We start from the raw sequence: 21,227 nt of genomic DNA, 5'->3' as shown, positions 1-21,227 counted from the left end.
GGAAGAGTCGCTAGGAAGAGAGCTGGAGGTCAACTGGGTTACACCTCAGCTATCTATTTCTGAGGAGAAGTTGAACATGTTCAGGAAAGCGACTGCAAAAGATCCTGAAATGCAAATGCTCAGAAACATTACAATGAATGGATGGCCAACAGAAAGAAAAGATGTTCCAAAAGAAATACAGAAATACTGGACATTTAAAGAGGAAATTAGCTATGCATCAGGACTAATGTTCAAAGCGGCAAAACTCATACTACCAAATCAAATGAGACAGGAAATGCTCAACAGAATTCATGAGTTACACCTGGGGATAGTGAAATGTAAAGTAAGAGCAAGGGACACTCTCTATTGGCCAGTTATGTCAACTCAGATTGAAAACATTGTGTCTCAGTGCACTGTCTGTAATGAAAATAAAAACAGCAATCCAAGAGAGCCTTTGCTTCCCCATCCACTACCAGGAAGACCATGGGAGAAGCTTGGCACAGATCTCTTTTGCTATAATGGTGCAGATTATCTGCTTTGTGTGGACTACTATTCAAAATATCTGGAAATCACCAAGCTCAGTGACACATCCAGTCAAGGTGTTATTACCGCAATGAAGTCGACATTTACAAGACATGGTATTCAGGATATTGTCGTCAGTGACAATGGTCCACAATATGCCAGTGGTGAGTATAGAGAGTTTTCAGAAAGCTGGGAATTTCAACATGTTACTTCCAGTCCTGGGCACGTTCAGTCTAATGGACAAGATGAGAGAACTGTACAAACTGCGAAGAACATGCTCAAGAAGGCACAAAGCAGCAACAGTGACCCGTACATTGCTCTGCTTGAATACCACAACACACCGATTGAAGGTGTGGAGTTCTGTCCTGCACAGTTGTTGATGGGACGTCGTCTGAAGTCCAAGCTGCCAACATCCACAACTCTACTGACTCCTGAAAGTAATGCTCAAGTACATGACAAGCTAAAGTATAAGCAAATAAAGCAAAAGAGCTACTATGACAGACATACAAGACAGTTGTCATATCTGCGTATCGGTGAAGATGTCAGAATACAGAGAGGAGACCCTTGGCAGCCAGCTGTGGTTGTGAACAGGCATCAGCAACCAAGATGCTTCATAGTTCGCACACCAGATGTGAGAGTCTACAGGAGGAATAGGAAGCATCTGCTGAAGACAGGTGAGAGGGAGTTTCCACGTACAGATACACAGGACAATTCCATGGATAAAGACATGGAAACAAACGACACCAAGAGTGAGGGGCATGACGAAACCCCACGACACAATGGCGGTGAAAGTTCGGCGCAGACAGACCGAGGTGGAAATGCAGACGCAGAGGTTACTCGAGAGACTGACTCTGAAGGACAAGCACAGTCACAGTTCTATCGCACAAGGTCTGGGAGACAAGTCAAACTTCCAGCTAGATACAGAGACTAGATCTACCTACAGTCTCGCACAGTTTGAGACAAAATCACACATGTTATAAGTTCCAAGGTGTGAAATAAAAGGTTTATTAGTCTATGTTAGTAAAAGAAAATATACTGCTGTTAGTATTGTAAGATACAATGTAGAATACAGTACAAGAAGTTAAGATTTTTATTAGTTTATCTCATGGCTGTTGTAATGTTAGAAAGTCATACCTACAGGCATTATAGGCAATAGGCGCAGAAGTAGATCATTCGGCCCTTCGAGCCTGCACCGCCATTTTGAGATCATGGCTGATCGTCTACTATCAATACCTGGTTCCTGCCTTGTCCCCATATCCCTTGATTCCCCTATCCATGATACCTATCTAGCTCCTTCTTGAAAGCATCTAGAGAATTGGCCTCCACTGCCTTCCGAGGCAGTGCATTCCAGACCCCCACAACTCCGTGGGAGAAGAAGATTTTCCTTAACCCTGTCCTAAATGACCTACCCATTATTCTCAAACCATGCCCTCTGGTACTGGACTCTCCCAGCATCTGGAACATATTTCCTGCCGCTATCTTGTTCAATCCCTTAATAATCTTATATGTTGCAATCAGATCCCCTCTCAATCTCCTTAATTCCAGCATGTACAAGCCCAGTCTCTACATAAGACAGTCCTGACATCCCAGGAATTAACCTTGTGAATCTACAGCCATCCATCCTTCCTTAACCCTGGAGAACAAAACTGTAAACAATACTCTTGGTGTGGTCTCACCAGGGCCCTGTACAAATGCAAGAGGATTTCCATGCTCTTGTACACAATTCCCTTTGTAATAAAGGCTAACACTCCATTAGCCTTCTTCACTGCCTGCTGCACTTGCTCATTCACATTCAGTGACTGATGAACAAGGACTCCTAGATCTCTTTGTATTTCTCCCTTTCCTAACTTTACACCGTTCAGATAATAATCTGCCTTCCTGTTCTTACTCCCAAAGTGGATAACCTCGCACTCATTCACATTAAACATCATCTGCCAAGTATCTGCACACTCACCCAGCCTATCCAAGTCACCCTGAATTCTCCTAACATCCTCATCACATGTCACACTGCCACCCAGATTAGTATCATCAGCAAACTTGCTGATGTTATTCTCAATGCCTTCATCTAAATTGTTGACGTAAATCATAAACAGCTGTGGTCCCAATACCAAGCCCTGTGGCACCCCACTAGTCACCACCTGCCATTCCGAGAAACACCCATTCACCGCTACCCTTTGCTTTCTATCTGCCAACCAGTTTTCTATCTATGTCAATGCCTCCCCCCCCCCCCCGATGCCCTGAGCTTTGATTTTACCCACCAATCTTCTATGTGGGACCTTATCAAATGCCTTCTGAAAATCGAGGTACACTACATCCACTGGATCTCCCCCATCTAACTTCCTGGCTACATCCTCGAAAAACTCCAATAGATTAGTCAAGCATGATTTACCCTTGGTAAATCCATGTTGGCTCGGCCCAATCCTATCACTGCTATCTAGATATGCCACTATTTCATCTTTAATAATGGACTCTAGCATCTTCCCCACTACTGATGTTAGGCTGACAGGTCGATAGTTCTCCGTTTTCTCCCTCCCTCCTTTCTTTCTTAAAAAGTGGGATAACATTAGCCATTCTCCAATCCTCAGGAACTTATCCTGAATCTAAGGAACATTGGAAAATGATTACCAATGCATCCGCAAATTCCAGGGCCACCTCCTTTAGTACCCTAGGATGCAGACCATCTGGACCTGGGGATTTGTCAGCCTTCAGTCCCATCAGTCTACTCATCACCGTTTCCTTCCTAATGTCAATCTGTTTCATTTCCTCTGTTACCCTATGCCAGGGGTCAGCAACCTTTACCACTGAAAGAGCCACTTGGACCCGTTTCCCACAGAAAAGAAAACACTGGGAGCCGCAAAACCCGTTTGACATTTAAAATGAAATAACACTGCATACAACGTTTTTTTTTGCCTTTATGCTATGTATAAACAAACTATAATGTGTTGCATTTATGAAATTGATGAACTCCTGCAGAGAAAACGAAATTACATTTCTGCATGCAACAAAAACATTTTGAACTCCGAAAAAAAGATGTTGGGTTGAAAGTTACTTTTAAGTAAAATACTCAATGTCTATTTGAGTCCTTCTTGTATTTATGAAAAACGCCGAACTTAAATTTTCCGCCAGCAGCAAACCAAAAATAACATCAGCCAGCTGTCAGCCTGAAAAATAAAAGGACTATTTCACTGAACAATGAAAAAATATGAATATACATAAAATAATAGGCAATTAAAATATTTATCATACTTGGTTAATGGGATTTCTGCTCCTGGACCTCAGCGCACAGCGTCTGCACATCAGGGCTGTATGACGTCACCTTCATCTTTACACAGGATCGCAAGCTGTCATCTGTGAGGCGTGCGCGATGTTTGTTTTTAATAAAGTTCATGTTGGAGAACACCTGCTCACTTACATATGTGGATCCAAAGATCGACAGGACTCAAAGCGCATACTTTTTAATGTTTACATAAATGTCGGGCATAGCATTCCATGTTTCGAACACAAGTTTGTCCGGTTTTGGAAGGTTTTCAATATCACTCCATTTGTGTTTCTGAGCAAGAACGGCCTTCTGACGGGCAACATCTTCAAGGTCTGCTGTCAAGCGTCTAAACTTGGACACCCATATGTCTTTGTCGGCTATGTCGGCCAGTTCCATCTCAAGATCAGGTTGACTCACACCTGCCAATGCAGTCGTATTCAGTAGGGAAGGATCGAAGCTTAAGGGAGTGACCGGGAAGGATAATGTGTTTTTTTCCTCTCTGAACTCACAGAAGCGTTTCCCAAACGATGTTTGCATTGCGATGATTGCAGAATGTAAATACTCCGAAATTATCATGTCGTGACCTTGTTTGAACTCTCTCAAATTGGGGAAGTGAGACAAAGTGCCTTTCTGTAAATCTCTGGCAAGCAACGTCAACTTGCGCTCGAATGCCAAAACATCCTCCAACATGTGCAGGGCTGTGCGTCCTTTCCCCTGAAGAGCTGTGTTCAGCGTGTTCAGGTGCGCTGTCATGTCTACCATGAAGTGTAGCTTTTCCAGCCACTCTGGCTGTTCCAGCTCAGGAAAGGTGAGCCCTTTGCTGCCCAGGAAAGTTTTCACTTCTTCCAGACACGCGACAAAGCGTTTCAGCACCTTCCGTCTGGACAGCCAGCGATAAAAACACGTCGTAGCGGTGTCAGTAAACTGCAGTCAAAGATAGCTTTATTCGAACTAAACAGCCTTGCTTTTAAGCCTCCCTCAACCCAGCCCCCATGGACGCAGATGCTGCAAAAGACGCGTACTCACAAACCCCCGTAGGCTATCTCCCTTAGCTGGAATGCTGGCTAATTGTGAGCCGTTTCGGATGTGCCAGCCACACTTAGATTGTACAAGATCACCATAATCTTCAAATTTAGAATTACATTTCAAAAGCTAACAAACTAACATAAAATACATTTTAATTAAATACTGACCAATTATTTCCCAAAGCCACAGGGAGCCGCAGCACAGAGGTGAAAGAGCCACAAATGGCTCGGGAGCCGCAGGTTGCCGACCCCCGCCCTATGCCCTTGGCCCATCCATACATCTGGGAGATTGCTTGTGTCTTCCTTAGTGAAGACAGATCTAAAGTACTTATTAAATTCTTCTGCCATTTCTCTGTTTCCCCATAACAATTTCACCCAATTCATTCTTCAAGGGCCCAACATTGTTCTTAACTATCTTCTTTCTCTTCACATACCTAAAAAGCTTTTGCTATCCTCCTTTATATTCCTGGCTAGCTTGCGTTCGTACCTCATTTTTTCTCTCCGTATTGCCTTTTTCGTTAAGTTCTGTTGTTCCTTAAAAATTTCCCAATCATCTGTCCTCCCACTCACCTTAGCTCTGTCATACTTACTTTTTTTTAAATGCTATGCAATCGTTGACTTCCTTTGTCAACCACTGTGGCCCCTTTCCCCCCTTTGAATCCTTCCTTCTCCGGGTGATGAACTGATTTTGCAGCTTGTGCATTATTCCCAAGAATACCTGCCATTGCTGTTCCACTGTCTTTTCTGCTAGGCTATCCGTCCAGTTAACTTTGGCCAGCTCCTCCCTCATGGCTTCATAGTCTCCTTTGTTCAACTGCAACACTGACACCTCTGAGCTGCCCTTATCCTTCTCAAATTGCAGACAAAAACTTACCATATTATGATCACTACCTCATAATGGCTCCTTTACTTCAAGATCGCTTATCAAATCCTGTTCATTACATAACACTAAATCCAGAATAGCCTTGTCCCTGGTCAGCTCTCGTACAAGCGGTTCCAAGAATGCATCCCGTAGGCACTCTACAAACTCCCTATCCTGGAGTCCAGTACCAACCTGATTCTCCCAGTTCACCTACATATTGAAATCCCCCATAACTACTGCAACATTACCTTTGCCACATGCCAATGTTAACTCCCTATTCAACTTGCACCCAATATCCATGCTACTGTTTGGTGGCCTATAGACAACACCCATTAGGGTCCTTTTGCCCTTACTGTTCCTCAATTCTATCCACACAGACTCCACTTCTCCTGATCCTATGTCCCCCCCTTGCAAAGCACTGAATCTCATTCCTCACCAACAGCGCCACCTCACCCCCTCTACCCACATTTCTGTCCCAACAATAGCATGTATACCCTTGCACATTCATTTCCCAGGTCTGATCTCCCTGCAGCCATGTCTCCGTTATCACAACAACATCAGAGTTACCCATTCGCACCTGAGCTTCAAGCTCATCCGCCTTATCTCTGACACTTCCGGCATTCAGATATAGAATTTTTAGCCCATTTCTCCTCTCTCTGTTTGAATCTCTGCCTATTGTGCTTAACCCAGCTCCCTGAACTCCCATTGGGCTATACGCCTCTAGAATTTTGTTGTCCTTCCTAAATTTACTTATTCTTTCTGCACATTTAACTCCATGTTCCATCAGACAATCCCTCTGTACATGTGTCCTCCTTATCACTTGTTCCGCCTCACCTTTCTCTACTACACACTTAATATTCCAAAACCGTGTAGTCCCCACCTGTCCTTTATTCTTCATCTCGCTATCTTCTCTCACATTCTGGATCCCCGCCCCCTGCAAATTTAGCTTAAATCGCTCCCTGCCCCCCAAGAAGCACTAGCAAACTTCCCTGCAAGAATGTTAGTACCACTCCAGTTCAGGTGTAAACCATCCCTTCGGAACAGATCCCACCTTCCCTGGAACAAAGCCAAATTATCTAAAAACCTGAAGCCCTCCCTCCTGCACCATCCTCTCAGCCCGTATTAATCTGTATAAAGTTTCTGTTCCTTGCCTCACTCGCACGTGGCACAGGTAGCAATCCTGAGATTGTTACCCTGGAGGTAGTGCTCTTCAGCTTCGCACCTAACTCCCTGAACTCCCTACGCAGGACCCCCTCACTCATCCTACCCACGTCGTTGGTCCCTACATGGACCACAACATCTGGATTCTTGCCCTCCCTCTCGAGAATAACCTGCACCCGATCTGAGATGTCTCGGACCCCGGCACCAGGGAAGCAACATACCATCTGAGACTCCCCATCTTCCCCACAAAATCTCCTATCCACCCCCCAACTATAGAATCCCCTATCACTACCGCTCTCTTCTCTTCCCCCCTCCCCTTCCTAGTCAAGGATCCAACCCCAGTGCCAGAGACAGGACCACTGCAACCTGTTCCTGGTAGGTCATCCCCACCAACAGTATCCAAAACGGTATATTTATTGTTGATGGGAATGGCCACAGGGGTGCTCTGCTCTCTCTGTCTGCTCCCCCTGCCTCTCTTGACTGTCAGCCATTTGCCTACCTCCTGACTTTTCGGTGTGACTACCTCCCAATAACTCTTATCTATCTCTGCCTCCCGAATGATCTGTAGTTCATCCAGCTCCTGCTCCAATTCCCTAACTCAGTCTGATAGGAGCTGCAGCTGGATGCACCTTTTGCAGGTGTGGTCATCAGGGACAACTGTGTTGACCCTGCCCTCCCACATACTGCATACGGAGCACATCACTGCTCTGTCTCCCCCATTACCTGATCCCAGATTAGTCAGAATAAATGAAAAAAGAACCTACTGACTTTACCTTTTTACCTCAGCAAGCACATACTCAGGCTCACTGATTTCCTCTCACCGAAGTCCTCTTGCACAGAAGCACACTGAGCCAAAGCCAAGCACTCTGCTCCCTCGTACTCCTCTGCCTGCTCCTCTCTCTCCCTCCGTCTTGTTTTACGGCGGTTGACACCCAGCTTAATGGTGCATTTCCGCCTCCTTCTGTTCCGGAGTATGCGATGGACTCACATTCTAAATCCCTTCACCCAATCGCACACATACACATACCCTAACCTACACTTTATCCTCCCCATCCAAGTACCCTATTTCTGTTTATCCATCATATCCTATAAAAACCCCTGTACCCCTTAAGAAAGCTAAAAATACCCTGACCTGTGTTTTCTCACCCATGCCCAGCAACCCTTTTAATGTGAATTCCTGTACCCCCAATTCCCTTAGATTAATTCTCATCATTTCTCTCTCTCTCTGTATCCCATACGTCCAGCAACTCACTGCCGCTCCGAAGAGTGGGCTTCTTTTTAAAGTCCGCGCTCGCCGCTGACGTCACCCGCGCCTGCGCAGTTTTACCGTCCTCCTCGGGTAGGTCCGGGGGTCTTGGCCTACCTCGATCTCCAGTCGTCTGTCCTTACTCCCGCTCCGACACTGCTTTTGGTATTTTGGTAAAAAAAACTTGAGAAGGGGGATGTAATGTATTATGTGAGTATTCGTAGGTCAGAGTGCGTATGACGTCAGATGGCGGGGGGTTTTGTAAACTGGAAGTCTGGTGTGTTTAATACTGCGGTGTCCGAGTCACATTAACTCTACACCCCCCGCCCCCACCGGGACCCCAATAAAACCAGGCAGATCCACCGCCATTTCATGAGCGCTTGTCTGAACTAAACCAAAGTCTTTGCCCGCTATTTTGTCAAACCTCCACTCCATGACCGTAACTATTCCTATAGCTTTAACGGCACTTAAAGCCTGAATTAACAATTCATTGGGACTACGAATGTCCACCCCATTCAATGCACAAGCATTTGTTACCGCTAACCCCGTGGACTCGCACCACGCCCAACCTCTGCAGCGTCCATAACCTTTTATCTTAATCACTTTACCGGACAATACAGAGGCTTAAACTGGATCAATGCTCAGGGCAACCACACAGCATCCAACAAAATCAATGCAGGACGATACCCCGCTGGTTTCCTTGGCTGCGTAAGTCCAGAGAATACACACTCCGGTTCCGCCAAACCCGCGAGACTGAAATGCACCCCCCCCCCCCCCCGGTTTTTATGGATGCTGTATAATTTGCTACCCTGTGCTAAGAAATAACAGTACGCTGCATACGAACTGCGGCACCACCTCCAACGGATCAAATCTTGCCGCCAGTTCTCTGCAGGGTCTTCCCTTTTCATCTCCAGCTGAAGGAAGGACTCGGCTCACATACCATAGTACCCCTTCTCTCTAACCATAACACAAATACTGCTTCTACAGACAGACCATTGCATTAGTGGTGAAACCTTTCCCAGGGTGTTACTGTAACATATAGAAAATGCTGAAGGCACTCAGCAGATTATGAAAACGAATAAACACGCAATGTTCAGAGCAGACGCCCTTCAGCCTGTATATGCTGCTGTGGATTTCCAGCATCTGCAGAAACTCCTTTATTTATGATCTGAATTTAAACTTTTTAAAGTCTCTGGCATACTGATTTTGCAATTTATCACAGTTGTCTTATTCCTTTTTCACGTGTTCAGTTAAATTTTCACTTGTTTGTGATGCACCATCAATAACTCACACTGAGACGTAGGCGAGATATCGGCTTTTATTGACTGGAAGAAGGAACCAGGAGTGAGTGTCTATCATACAAGGTCCTGGAGACTGAGGCCGATCTTCAGGCCGCAGGTCTCTTTTATACAGGGGCCTGTGGGAGGAGCCACAGGAGCAGTCAGCAGGGGCGTGTCCCGCCAGGCACATAGTTCACCACATTCACCCCCCCTTCGTTTGAAAAAGTCCTCATGTAGCGAAGGTTCTTACAAGTCAAGCCGATCAGGCGGTCGAATCTGTCGCTGCGATCTACGTAGCACCGGCTGTGACCGCATAGGTGCCGGCAACATTGGCGATTGCACAGGGGACGGGGGTTGCGCGTGTTCTTGCCCACTAGGCGCCGGTGATCCCTCATGCATGTGCGAGGCGCCTGGTATAAATGCGTACGAAACGCCCGGTATACAAGTGTCGTGAGGAGTCTGTGTAGGGCCTGGTGAGTACGGTGTCACCTCTGGTGCAGGGTTCACAGTTACCGGAGAGCCTTCAGGGTAGTGGTCTGCTGCACCTGCGGGTGCCAGGTCGCGGATGGAGACCGTGTCCTCCCGCCCATCAGGTAAGACCACGTAAGCATACTGGGGGTTCGCATGGAGAAGGTGAACCCTCTCCACCAGCGGGGAGTATTTATTGCTCCTCACATGTTTCCGGAGCAGCACTGGCCCCGGGGACGTCAGCCAAACTGGTAGGGTGGTCCCAGTGACAGACTTCCTGGGAAAAGAGAATAGGCGTTCGTGAGGGGTGGCATTGGTGGACGTACATAACAGAGAGCGGATAGAGTGCAGTGCCTCAGGGAGGACCTCCTGCCATCGAGAGACCGGCAACCCTTTGGACTTGAGGGCTAAAAGTGTGGCCTTCCACACTGTGGCATTCTCCCGCTCTACCTGGCCATTACCCCGGGGATTATAACTCGTGGTCCGACTGGTAGCAATGCCCCTAGCTAGCAAGTACTGGCGCAGCTCTTCACTCATAAAGGAGGACCCTCTATCACTGTGGATATAGCAGGGATACCCGAACAGAGTGAAGAGCTGGCGCAGGGCTTTTATGACGGACGTGGCAGTGGTGTCGGGGCAGGGGATGGCAAAGGGGAACCGTGAGAACTCGTCAATAACACTGAGAAAATAGACATTGCGGTCAGTGGAGGGAAGGGGGCCCTTAAAGTCAACACTCAGGCGTTCAAAAGGGCGGGTGGCCTTGACAAGTTGTGCCGTGTCAGGACAGTAGAAGTGCGGTTTGCACTCGGCACAAATTTGGCAGTCCCTGGTCATCGTCCTGATGTCCTCCAGGGAGTACGGCAGGTTCCGAGCTTTCACAAAATGGTAAAATCGGGTGACCCCCGGATGGCAAAGTTGTGCATGAAGGGCGTACAGCTGGTCGAGCTGTGTGCTAGCACATGTTCCCCGGGATAGGGCATCAAGGGGCTCATTGAGTCTGCCAGGCCGGTACAGGATATCATAGGTGTAGGTGGAGAGTTCTATCCTCCACCGCAAAATCTTATCATTTTTGATCTTGCCCCGCTGCTGGTTGCTGAACAGGAACGCAGCCGAGCGCTGGTCGGTCAGCACAGTGAATCTTTTGCCAGCAAGATAGTGCCTCCAGTGCCTAACAGCCTCCACTATGGCCTGGGCTTCTTTCTCCACCGCGGAGTGCCGAATTTCAGAGCCTTGGAGGGTGCGAGAAAAGAATGCTACTGGTCTGCCTTCCTGATTAAGGGTAGCAGCCAGAGCGAAATCGGAGGCATCACACTCCACTTGGAAGGGAGCGGTCTCGTCCACTGCATGCATCGTAGCTTTGGCAATGTCCGCTTTAATGCAGTTGAAGGCCGCGCAGGCCTCAGCAGAGAGGGGAAACGAGGTAGACTTGACCAGGGGGCGAGCCTTGTCTGCGTAATGGGGGACCCATTGGGCGTAATAGGAAAAAACCCCAGGCACCGTCTGAGGGCCTTGAGAGTGGTGGGAAGAGGGAGCTCTAACAGGGGGCGCATACGTTCGGGATCAGGCCCAATAACCCCGTTTTCCACGACATACCCAAGTATAGTAAGGCGGGTGGTACCAAAAACACACTTGTCCCTGTTATAAGTAAGGTTCAGAGCTGCGGCCACTTGGAGAAACCGTTGGAGGTTGGCGTCGTGATCTGGCCTGTCATGACCACAGATGGTGATGTTATCCAGATAGGGAAATGTGGCCTGCAGTTGGTACTGGTCCACCATCCGGTCCATTTCCCTCTGGAAGACAGAGACACCATTCGTGACACCGAAAGGGACGCGCAGGAAGTGATAGAGCCGGCCGCCCGCCTCGAAGGCGGTGTAGGGGCGGTCCTCTGGGCAGATGGGGAGCTGGTGATAAGCGGATTTCAGATCTATTGTCGAGTACACCTTATACTGAGCAATCTGGTTGACCATATCCGCGATGCGGGGTAGGGGGTATGGTTTGACTATAGTCCACTACCATCCTATTTTTCTGCCCAGTCCGAACAACAACCACCTGGGCCCTCCAAGGGCTTGTGCTCGGCTCAATGATCCCCTCCCTGAGCAGCCGCTGCACCTCCGACCGAATGAAGGCCCGGTCCCCCGCGCTGTACCTCCTGCTTTTGGTTGCCACAGGTTTACAGTCGGGGGTCAGGTTGGCGAACAGCGGTGGGGGAGGGATCTTGAGAGTGGAGAGGCTGCAAGTGTCGGTAGCGCAGCTGTTGGCCTGGTTCTGGATGGGATGTGTGTGTCCGTGTGTGTGTGTGGTCAGTAGCGGGGTATGTGAAGAAGTCCCACAAAACTGAGGATTCTTGACAGTGAGTGGTGGGAGGGGCCCGTCGTATACCATAGTCACACTTTCGAGATGGCTCTGGAAGTCCAGCCCCAATAGCACAGGTGCACACAGATTAGGCATGACCAGCAGTTCAAAGTCCCGATATACTGTGCCTTGCACCACCAAAGTCGCTACACAACCCGCCCGGATGTCTGCGGACTGCGACCCAGAGGCCAAATGGAACCTCCGACTGACCGGCCGCGTTGCAAGTCCGCAGCGTTGCACTGTGTCCGGGTGAATAAAACTCCCAGTGCTGCCCGTGTCAAACAGGCATCCAGTCCAATGCCCCTCCACCTGGATGTCCATCATGGATCTTGCAAGCTGGTGTGGGGCGCTTTGGTCGAGAGTCACAGTGGCCAGAGTTGAATCGCCGTCGGGGTACCCGGTCAGCATCGGAGGGTCGGGGGCGGGGCATGCTGACGCCGACAAAGATGGCCGCTCACATCCGGGGTACCCGGTCAGCATCCGAGGATCGGGGGCGGGGCGTGCTGACGTCGACAAAGATGGCCGCCCACATCCCGGCATGCAAGATGGCGGCCCCCACGTTTCACCCGCAGCGCTGCACTCCGCTCGAGGTTGAGACTTACAGACCTTGGCGAAGTGGCCCCGCTTTCCGCAGCTGGAGCAGGTCGCTTCTCGCGCTGGACAGCGTTGTCGAGGATGTTTCTTTTGGCCACAGAAATAACAAGGCACGAGTTTCTTACGGGCCACAGCCGTGGTCTGGGTCGGGGAGCTCGTGGAATGGCGACTGGCGGCGGCGTTGGCGAATTCGCTCCCGGGAGCCGGCGGTGGCGGGATCTGAGGAGTCCACGAAACCGGCGGGGAATCGCGCGACTGGACAGCGTCGGCGTTATGCAAAGCAGCTTCTAGAGCGTTGGCCTTCTCAATCGCCGAGCTTAAGGTAAGATCCGAGTTCTCCAGCAGCCGCTGGCGCATGTACACTGACCTCAGTCCCGTCACAAAGGCGTCTCGCACCAGCAGCTCCGCATGCTGTTCTGCCGTGAGCGTCTTGCAGTCACAAGCTCGGACGAGTGTCTGTAGTGCTCGGAGAAACTCAGCGCACGATTTGCCAGGCCACTGTCGCCGGGTAGCTAAGCGATGTCTTGCGTAGACGGTGTTCACCGGCCGCAGGTACTGTCGTTTGAGGGCGTCCAGTGCCCCTTCGTAGGTCGGCAGGTCCCGGATAAAGGAGTAAACTTTGGAGGAGACCCTCGAGAGTAGGATTCTGTGCATAACGGCGGGTTCAGTCGCACAAAGCTCCGCCAAGTACGATTGGAAGCATGCAAGCCAGTGTTCAAAAGCGAGAGCTGCGTCAGGGTCTTGAGGGTCCAAATCCAACCGGTCCGGACGCAAAACGGGTTCCATGTTTTAAAACTTCCAGTCAATAAAATTGATGCACCATCAATAACTCACACTGAGACGTAGGCGAGATATCGGCTTTTATTGACTGGAAGAAGGAACCAGGAGTGAGTGTCTATCATACAAGGTCCTGGAGACTGAGGCCGATCTTCAGGCCGCAGGTCTCCTTTATACAGGGGCCTGTGGGAGGAGCCACAGGAGCAGTCAGCAGGGGCGTGTCCCGACAGGCACATAGTTCACCACAGAGTCAGGTCTCAACTCCCATATTTGAGCTTCCAATTCAGCAACATCAAGTTTTTTTTAACTGTAATAAGACAGTAATAATGTTCATCCAATTTTTCCTTTCTCTCAGTCATTCTCTGGATCTTAAATGATGCCTTATTCATATAGCAGCCAAATTTTATTAGACAACACTGATAATATAGACAATTCATCTTGATTTCTTCATTAATCTTGTCAAATTGGAATATTTTGTTCTGTAATAACCTGTTCTGTTTTAAATATATAGAACATAAGATATCCAATGACTTGGCCTCTGGACCTGTGGCAATGAATTCCACAGATTCTCCACTCTCTGGCTAAAGAAATTCCTCTTTCTCTCTGTTCTAGAAAGATGTCCTTGTATTCTAATGCTGTGCCCTCTGGTCCTAGACTTCCCCACTATAGGAAACATTCTCTTTATGTCCGATCTCTCCAGGCCCCTTCGATTTTTGAAATGATCTCCAGTTTAGAAAATAGTCCACATCTTTATTCCTTTTACCAAAGTGCATGACCAGACACTTCCCTCCACTGTATTCCACCTGCCACTTACTCACTCGTTCTCTTAATCCATCTACGCGCTTCTGCAGACTGTTTCCTTAACACTACCTGCCCCTCCATCTATCTTTGCATTATCTGCAAACTTGGCCACATCTACTGCTTGATAGCTGTCATATCCAGCACCATGAACTGCTTCGAGAAGCTGGTCATGACACGCATTAACTCCAGCCCCCAGGTAACCTTGCCAACAGACAAAATAGGTGCACATTCCCTGGTACTACATCCATCTCTGGAGCATCAGGACTATAGGACCACCAACGTTAAGCCGTTGTTTATTGAGTCCAGTTCTGCTTTCAGTACTACTTGTCCAAACAAACATCTTGAATCTCCTAAACTTGGGACTCAGTGCCTTACTATGCAAATGGATCCTTGATTTCCTGTCCAACAAACCACAATCAATAAAGATAGACAGCCAAACCTCTGTCATGATTATTCTCCACACTGGTACCCAACAAGGCTGCATCCTCAGTTTCCTATTCTAGTCCTTATATACTCACAGCTACATGGCCAGATTCAGCTCTAACTCCATCTACAAGCTTGCGGCTGACACCACCATAGTGGGCTGAATCTCAAATAACCATGAATCAGAGTACAAGTGTAACCGGGTGACCATCAAATGCTATTCAGTATCGTAAAAAGTGTACTCAGGCATCCATCCAGGTAATGCTAGAATAGTTGTCTGCACCTTTAAGTGTAGATGGTGATGTCATTATGCACATGCGGGATAGTGGGGAGACCATTTTGTTTCCTGCTGAAGAAGCTGGTGGGGCTTTGGAATTGAGTTTCTCCCAGAGGTACTGGGCTTGGTGAGGAAAGGTGAGCATTAATCTACAATATCCATGTGAATTTGTTTATGCTTGTTGGCGAATGCTTTAGATTTTCACAAGTTAAGGACTCGAGGCTGGATAGCGTGGCTTGTGCAAAGTTCCTTACCAGCCAAGTAGGTCAGTCATCCTGTAATTTAAGTACCAGGCGATATCTTGTAAAAGTTGTGCCAAAGTGTACCTTTTGTCTAACTTTATTGTATCATGACTGATTGTGCATGTTACAGCATAATGTGAATGTTTAGTCTCGGTTCGGGGGTTCAGCACGTGTGCATTAAAAAGTAGTAGACGTCCTAGATGAGATGTATTTGCTTACATTTTTTGCTGCTATGTATAAGATACAAGGTTGGGGGGATTCTAATGTTGTTTGTATTGTGTTCCTTCAGAATTGCCACTACCGTATTACTACTGTATTAGTTTAGTGCAGTTTTCTTTTATGTATTTTTATACTGCATACGTAATCCATCGATACACAAGTGTGTGGATCGAAGGTTAACTGGAGATTGTAATGGCAGGAGCTGATTGTAAAGTCATTCGTTTTGTCTTAAGACCTTCTTCTGGCACTTAAACATCTGAAACAGATAAAGGAATCAAAACCCGAAAAAATATTTGTTGTCCTGAGTGTGTAATTCACCCCAGGCTACACAAGAAAGAGACAGAGAACCCAGTGGCATGGTGTCATGACCACAGCCTTTCCCTCAATGTCTACAAGAGCTGTTTGTAACTTTGGGGGAGCATTTACTGTATATATATTGCCCAAGAATACTTGAGTTCATGGCAGAGTAATGGATCACTGAGTCAGCATTTAACACCTTGCCAACCATGAGTGATCCATTCTTTTTATCAAATACAAGTTACATTGCAACTGCAGCCAAAATGCAGGGCTTTTCCCTAGATAATGTGCCACATGTAGCTGTACACAAATTATCTTGTCTTGGTATGCCAGATGGCTCCGGTCCCCTGCTCTGCAAAGTGAAGGTTTGCTCTTCAAAGATCTTCCTTGCCTGGGATGGCTGCACACCATCTGTAAACTCTCATGACTTTAACCCTTACCTTGCTGCAACTTGCATTATCTCCCATTTTGTCCTGTAAAGAACAACACAAACCTTACCAAATAGCAAAAGCACAGAAACTCTGAAACTCTGTGATAGCTTTATCAGGGGTAATTGGATGTTTTATCATGATGGAAGCAGCTTCTCTGTGGTCCACCACTCCAGAGAGTGATCGCAAGTTAATATTCAGATTCAGATTCAGTTTATTGTCATTTATAAACACAAATACAATGCAGTTAAAAATGAGACAACGTTCTCCGGAATGATATCACGAAAAAGCACAAAGCAGACCACACAAGAAAAAACCACATAACGTTTGGTAACCCCCAATCCAGAGTCCGCAGAGGCTGCTGCGTATCGATATCACACTACCGTCTTAGCACGTTCCCCGGAAAGGAACTACAAACCCATCAGACAAACCTAAAGCTACAAGACATACACAAAACCACATAGTTACATGTAGTTATAATAAACATATAGTTTCACCGGTGCAGACTGTTATGAAGGATGAACAACTCTGATGGGCAGAAGGGTGCAGAGTGGCCCATGCCCCCCTTTTTTGGAGAATCGCAAATCGCTACTATTTCGATGCTGCTAACAAGGAAGTAAGAGAGACAAAAGGAAATCTGCCAGGGCAGTTGTTATTGATAACAGCTCATGAAAGAGAATGAGAGAGAGAGAGACTCAGCTAAAAGGTACCCCATGGTGGAATGGCTCCTGCTAACAAAAGAGGAGTGGAACCATTGATTACTGCTATTGTCTTTTGGAGAAGGATTGTTTACTTGGTACTGTTCTAATCATTGAAACCCCTCAGGGAGCAACCAGAGTGGGCTGGTTTGATGGGTTACATCATTCCAACCTGATTGACACCTGAGACCCTGTGAGTGGGGATAAAAGTGAGGTCTGGGGTAACACCCCTCAGACGCACCAGGAGAAACACTAGTGAGCAGCAGAAACCCACGAGACAGTGTGGGACATCGGAGACCAAACGAAGGGTTGGTAAATTTTAACTCACAGTGTTTATAACGAGACCGGTGGGGGGCTTGTGTGTGTGTCCACCCTTGCCTGGGTGATGAGTCCACCACGGAAGAATGGTCTAGCTAAAGGACGGAGGGGTCACACTTGAATGGCCACAACAATGACACATCGACGGATCGATATCGTAAAGGAAGGTTGGCAAAGACCATAGCTGTTACTGTTTGCGCGCTCTCTTTCTCGAGCCTCTCTCTCTCTCCAACGATTGCAACACATCGACCGACAACTACCGCAGCCTGCATGAACTGAACTGAACTTTATATTTCCATCTGACAATTCATTATCCCCTAGACAACGATAGAGCTTGTTTTATTATTGGTTATTATTATACCCGCACTTTTAGGTTTAGTATTGCTAATGTGTATTATCTGTATATTTGCATTGATATTGATTTGTATATTTTTACTAATAAACACTGTTGAAAATAGTACCACCAGACTCCAACAGACACTTCTATCTTTGTTGGTAAGACACCCAGTTATGGGGTTCATAACAAATTGGGGCCTCGTCTTGAGATTTGATACCAAATTGGAGGGCCAGTCAATCGGGCTATAAGTCCAGACTTGGATCTGGTTGCGTGGGTAACCAGACAGGAAACCAGCAAAGATGGACGTAGACGAATTTACACAAAACCCCACTTTGAAGGCGCTAGAGGATGCCACAAAGACGGACTTGGTAAAGATTGCGAAAGGACTAAATCTCACAGAGGTGAGGTTGTCAATGAAAAAGTGGGAGATGCGGAGGGCCATAGCTCGATATTACATTGACAAGGATGTGTTTTCGGCTGAGATATTGGAACATATCCCTGAAAAGGCACCAGCTATTGGGACGGTTCAGGTAGAATTGGAAAAATTGAGGCTGGACCCGGAACAGAAGAAAAGGGAGTATGAGCTCCAGCTAAAGGAGTTAGAGGCGAAAAGGGAGAAGGAAAGAGCTGAAAAGCAGAGGGAGCATGAATTTAGGTTAAAACAGCTGGAAGCAGAGGAAAGGGAGAAGGAAAGAGATGAAAAACAGAGGGAGTATGAGGAGAAGGAGAAACAGAGGCAGCATGAGCTGGAAATTTGTAACAAGACAAAACCATAATTGATAAAAGACTAACTGACAAGGACCACGTAATTACAACACATAGTTTCAACAGTGCAAAGCAATGCCGTAATCTGATAAAGAGCAGTCCATAGCATGGTTTTAAGAGAAAGTCTCAAAGTCCCGACAGCCCATCATCTCACGCAGATGGTAGAAGGAAGAAAAACTCTTCCTGCCATGAACCTCCAGTGCCACAGCTTGCCAATACAGCAGTAGATAGTAGAGTGAATATCACAATCTGCAGGGATGCTCAGTGTGTACAGTGGAGTTACCCCAACTTCCCAGCAGGGGATGAATCTAGGTGGTGATGGGGTCCTGGTCAGTCTTCCCAACTTTATCTTCTAACCAGATATACACAACTAAATCAGTGATATTCTCAGATGTTTCAGGGACGTGGATGCAACATTCCTGGCCAATGGTTGAGCACATATTACCCATCTTGGCCAACAGGAAGTCCTGTGCTTTTCAATTTTGAAGGTCCACAGTGTTTTTGTCACCATTTCTGCAGTAACGTCACTGATGGCCTGGCACATATCATGTAGCACAATGGCTGTGTCAGCAAAAAGCTTCTCCAACACTGACATCATATTGATGTTCTCATGAGTGTCTAGAATGGGAATACTACAGACTCCGTAGACCTTCTACGGCAGCCCTTTACAGCAGGATGAAGAGTGAATGTGGGCAGGTGGTTCATATATGCCACTATGTAGGCCGAATAAAAACTACCCTCCATGACTTTGGTTCAGGCCGAATATCCGTTTTTAAAAAGGTAACCCTGGGAGCCAATGGTAGTTCTGGCAGCCACACACTCAACAGGTAGCTTTAATAGGATTCAGGGGGTCACTAGAGGTGTAAACGTCGCACGTGCTGTTACCTAATATTGCTGTTACTTTGATGCACACCTCAAGACATACAAGAACACGCTGGCCACGAAAGCTAGCCATCCCCCCACAGGTGAGCAGCCACTGTCTGTAACAGCAGCAGATGTGAGCAGGAGTCTGCAGAAGAGTCAACCCCCATCGGGCAGCTGGGCGAGACAACACCCCAGGCCGAGTGCTCGGGGAGTGTGAACACCAGCTCACTGGCACGTTCAACACTTCACTCAGCCAGGCTACTGTCCCGACAAGTTTCAAATCAGCTACCATCCTCCCTGTTTCAAAGAACTCTACATGTGCAGAACCAAATGACCAGTGTCCAGTGGCACTGATGCCAATAATCATGAAGTGCTTTGAATAGCTGATAATGGCACATATCAAAAACACCATTCCTGTTACACTGGACACTCACCAATATACTTACTAACAGAAATGCTGCACGACAGATGTTATAGCATCTGTCAATCATCTGGCCCTGACACTCCTGGGAAACAAGGTCACTGATGTCAGAATACTGTTTTTGGATTTCAGTTCAGCGTTTAATACTACTGTCCCACAGACCGTGGTGAACAAACCCCTTCTCAGTCGAACCACAGCACTGTGCAAATGGGTGTTGGACTTCCTCACAAAAAGACCTCAGAAAATCAGGATGCACAACCACTCCTCCCTCCCAATCTTCCTCAACATGGGTGCCCCCAGGGATGTGTGTGCACAAGATAGCATAACCAAACACCCAAGCAATCACATCAAGCTTACTGATGATACGCCACTGGTGGGGTTCATCACCAACAACAATGAGATGGCCTACAGAGAGAAGGTGGAAGAACTCAAGGCCTGGTGCCAGACAGATAACATCTTTCTTAATGTCAATAAGGCAAAGGAGATGGTTAGCAATTCCAGGAGAACTCACAGACCTCACTGTGACCTTTACATTGGCAGCACAACAGTGGAACAGTGGAAACTGTGAGCAGTTTTAAACTCTTTGGGACTGCTTGGGACGGAAACTGCATTGCAGCAGACAGGAAGGCTCAACATGTAATCAAAACTGTCCAACACATCACTGGCACCAGCCTACCCATCACCAAGAACATATCAGAGGTGCCAGAAAAGAGCCAGGAACATCATGAAGGATCCCACCCATGAACTATTTGTCCCATTCCCATCAGGGAGGAGACTAATTTGCATCCACGGTTAGGGCCACCAGAGTTAAAAACAGTTATTCTCCCCAAGCAGTAGAACAACACCTTCACCCACTAACTCCACCACTACTTTTGGAGAGGATCAGAACGGGAGTGCGGCGGGAGCCATCTTGAATTTTTCTTATTCTCATCGGAGTTATAGAGGCGGGACTGCGCAGGCATGTGATGGCGGGCAGTGGAACGGGGAAGATTTTAAAAGGAACACAGCCTTATACAGCGGGCAGCATCGTTTGCGGGCAGCAGAGTGAGCTGGGAGCAGAGTGAAGGCTTAAGGGCTTGGGCTCAACGGGCTTAGGTGGAAGCGGGTTAGGCGAGGTAGGTTCAGGTTTCAGTTTTTCCTGTTATTTGAGGAAAGGGGAAGTATGAGTGTGAGGGCAGCTTGTTGCTCTCGGTGTCAGAGGTGGGAGGTCCTGGAGTCTCCTAGCCTCCCGGAAGTCCACATCTGCGCCAGGTGCGTCGAACTGCAGTTCCTAAGGGACCGTGTTAGGGAACTGGAGCTGCAGCTCGATGACCTTCATCTGGTCAGGGACAGTGAGAAGTTGATAGAGAGAAGTTACAGGCAGGTGGTCACACCAGGACCACGGGAGGCAGACAGGTGGGTCATGGTTAGGAGGGGGAAGGGGAAGTGTCAGGTACTAGAGAGTACCCCAGTGGCTGTACCCCTTAACAATAAGTACTCCTGTTTGAGTACTGTTGGGGGGGACAGCCTACCTGGGGGAAGCAACAGTGGCCAGGCCTCTAGCACAGAGTCTGGCCCTGTAGCTCAGAAGGGTAGGGAAAGGAAGAGGAAGGCAGTAGTAATAGGGGACTCA

At 47.6% G+C, this 21,227-nt stretch overlaps 1 pseudogene; it reads left to right on the top strand.

Annotated features, from left to right (window-relative positions):
* Positions 1 to 1,280: 1,280 nt before the first annotated feature.
* Positions 1,281 to 21,227, top strand: part of LOC132392176 (NXPE family member 3-like) — a 48,465-nt pseudogene continuing 28,518 nt past the window's right edge.

Source organism: Hypanus sabinus, chromosome 4 (genome assembly GCF_030144855.1).
Source record: "Hypanus sabinus isolate sHypSab1 chromosome 4, sHypSab1.hap1, whole genome shotgun sequence".
Classification (NCBI taxonomy): Eukaryota; Metazoa; Chordata; class Chondrichthyes; order Myliobatiformes; family Dasyatidae; genus Hypanus; species Hypanus sabinus.
The sequence above is the reverse complement of the archived record's forward strand: the minus strand, read 5'-3'. Positions and strand labels throughout refer to the sequence as shown.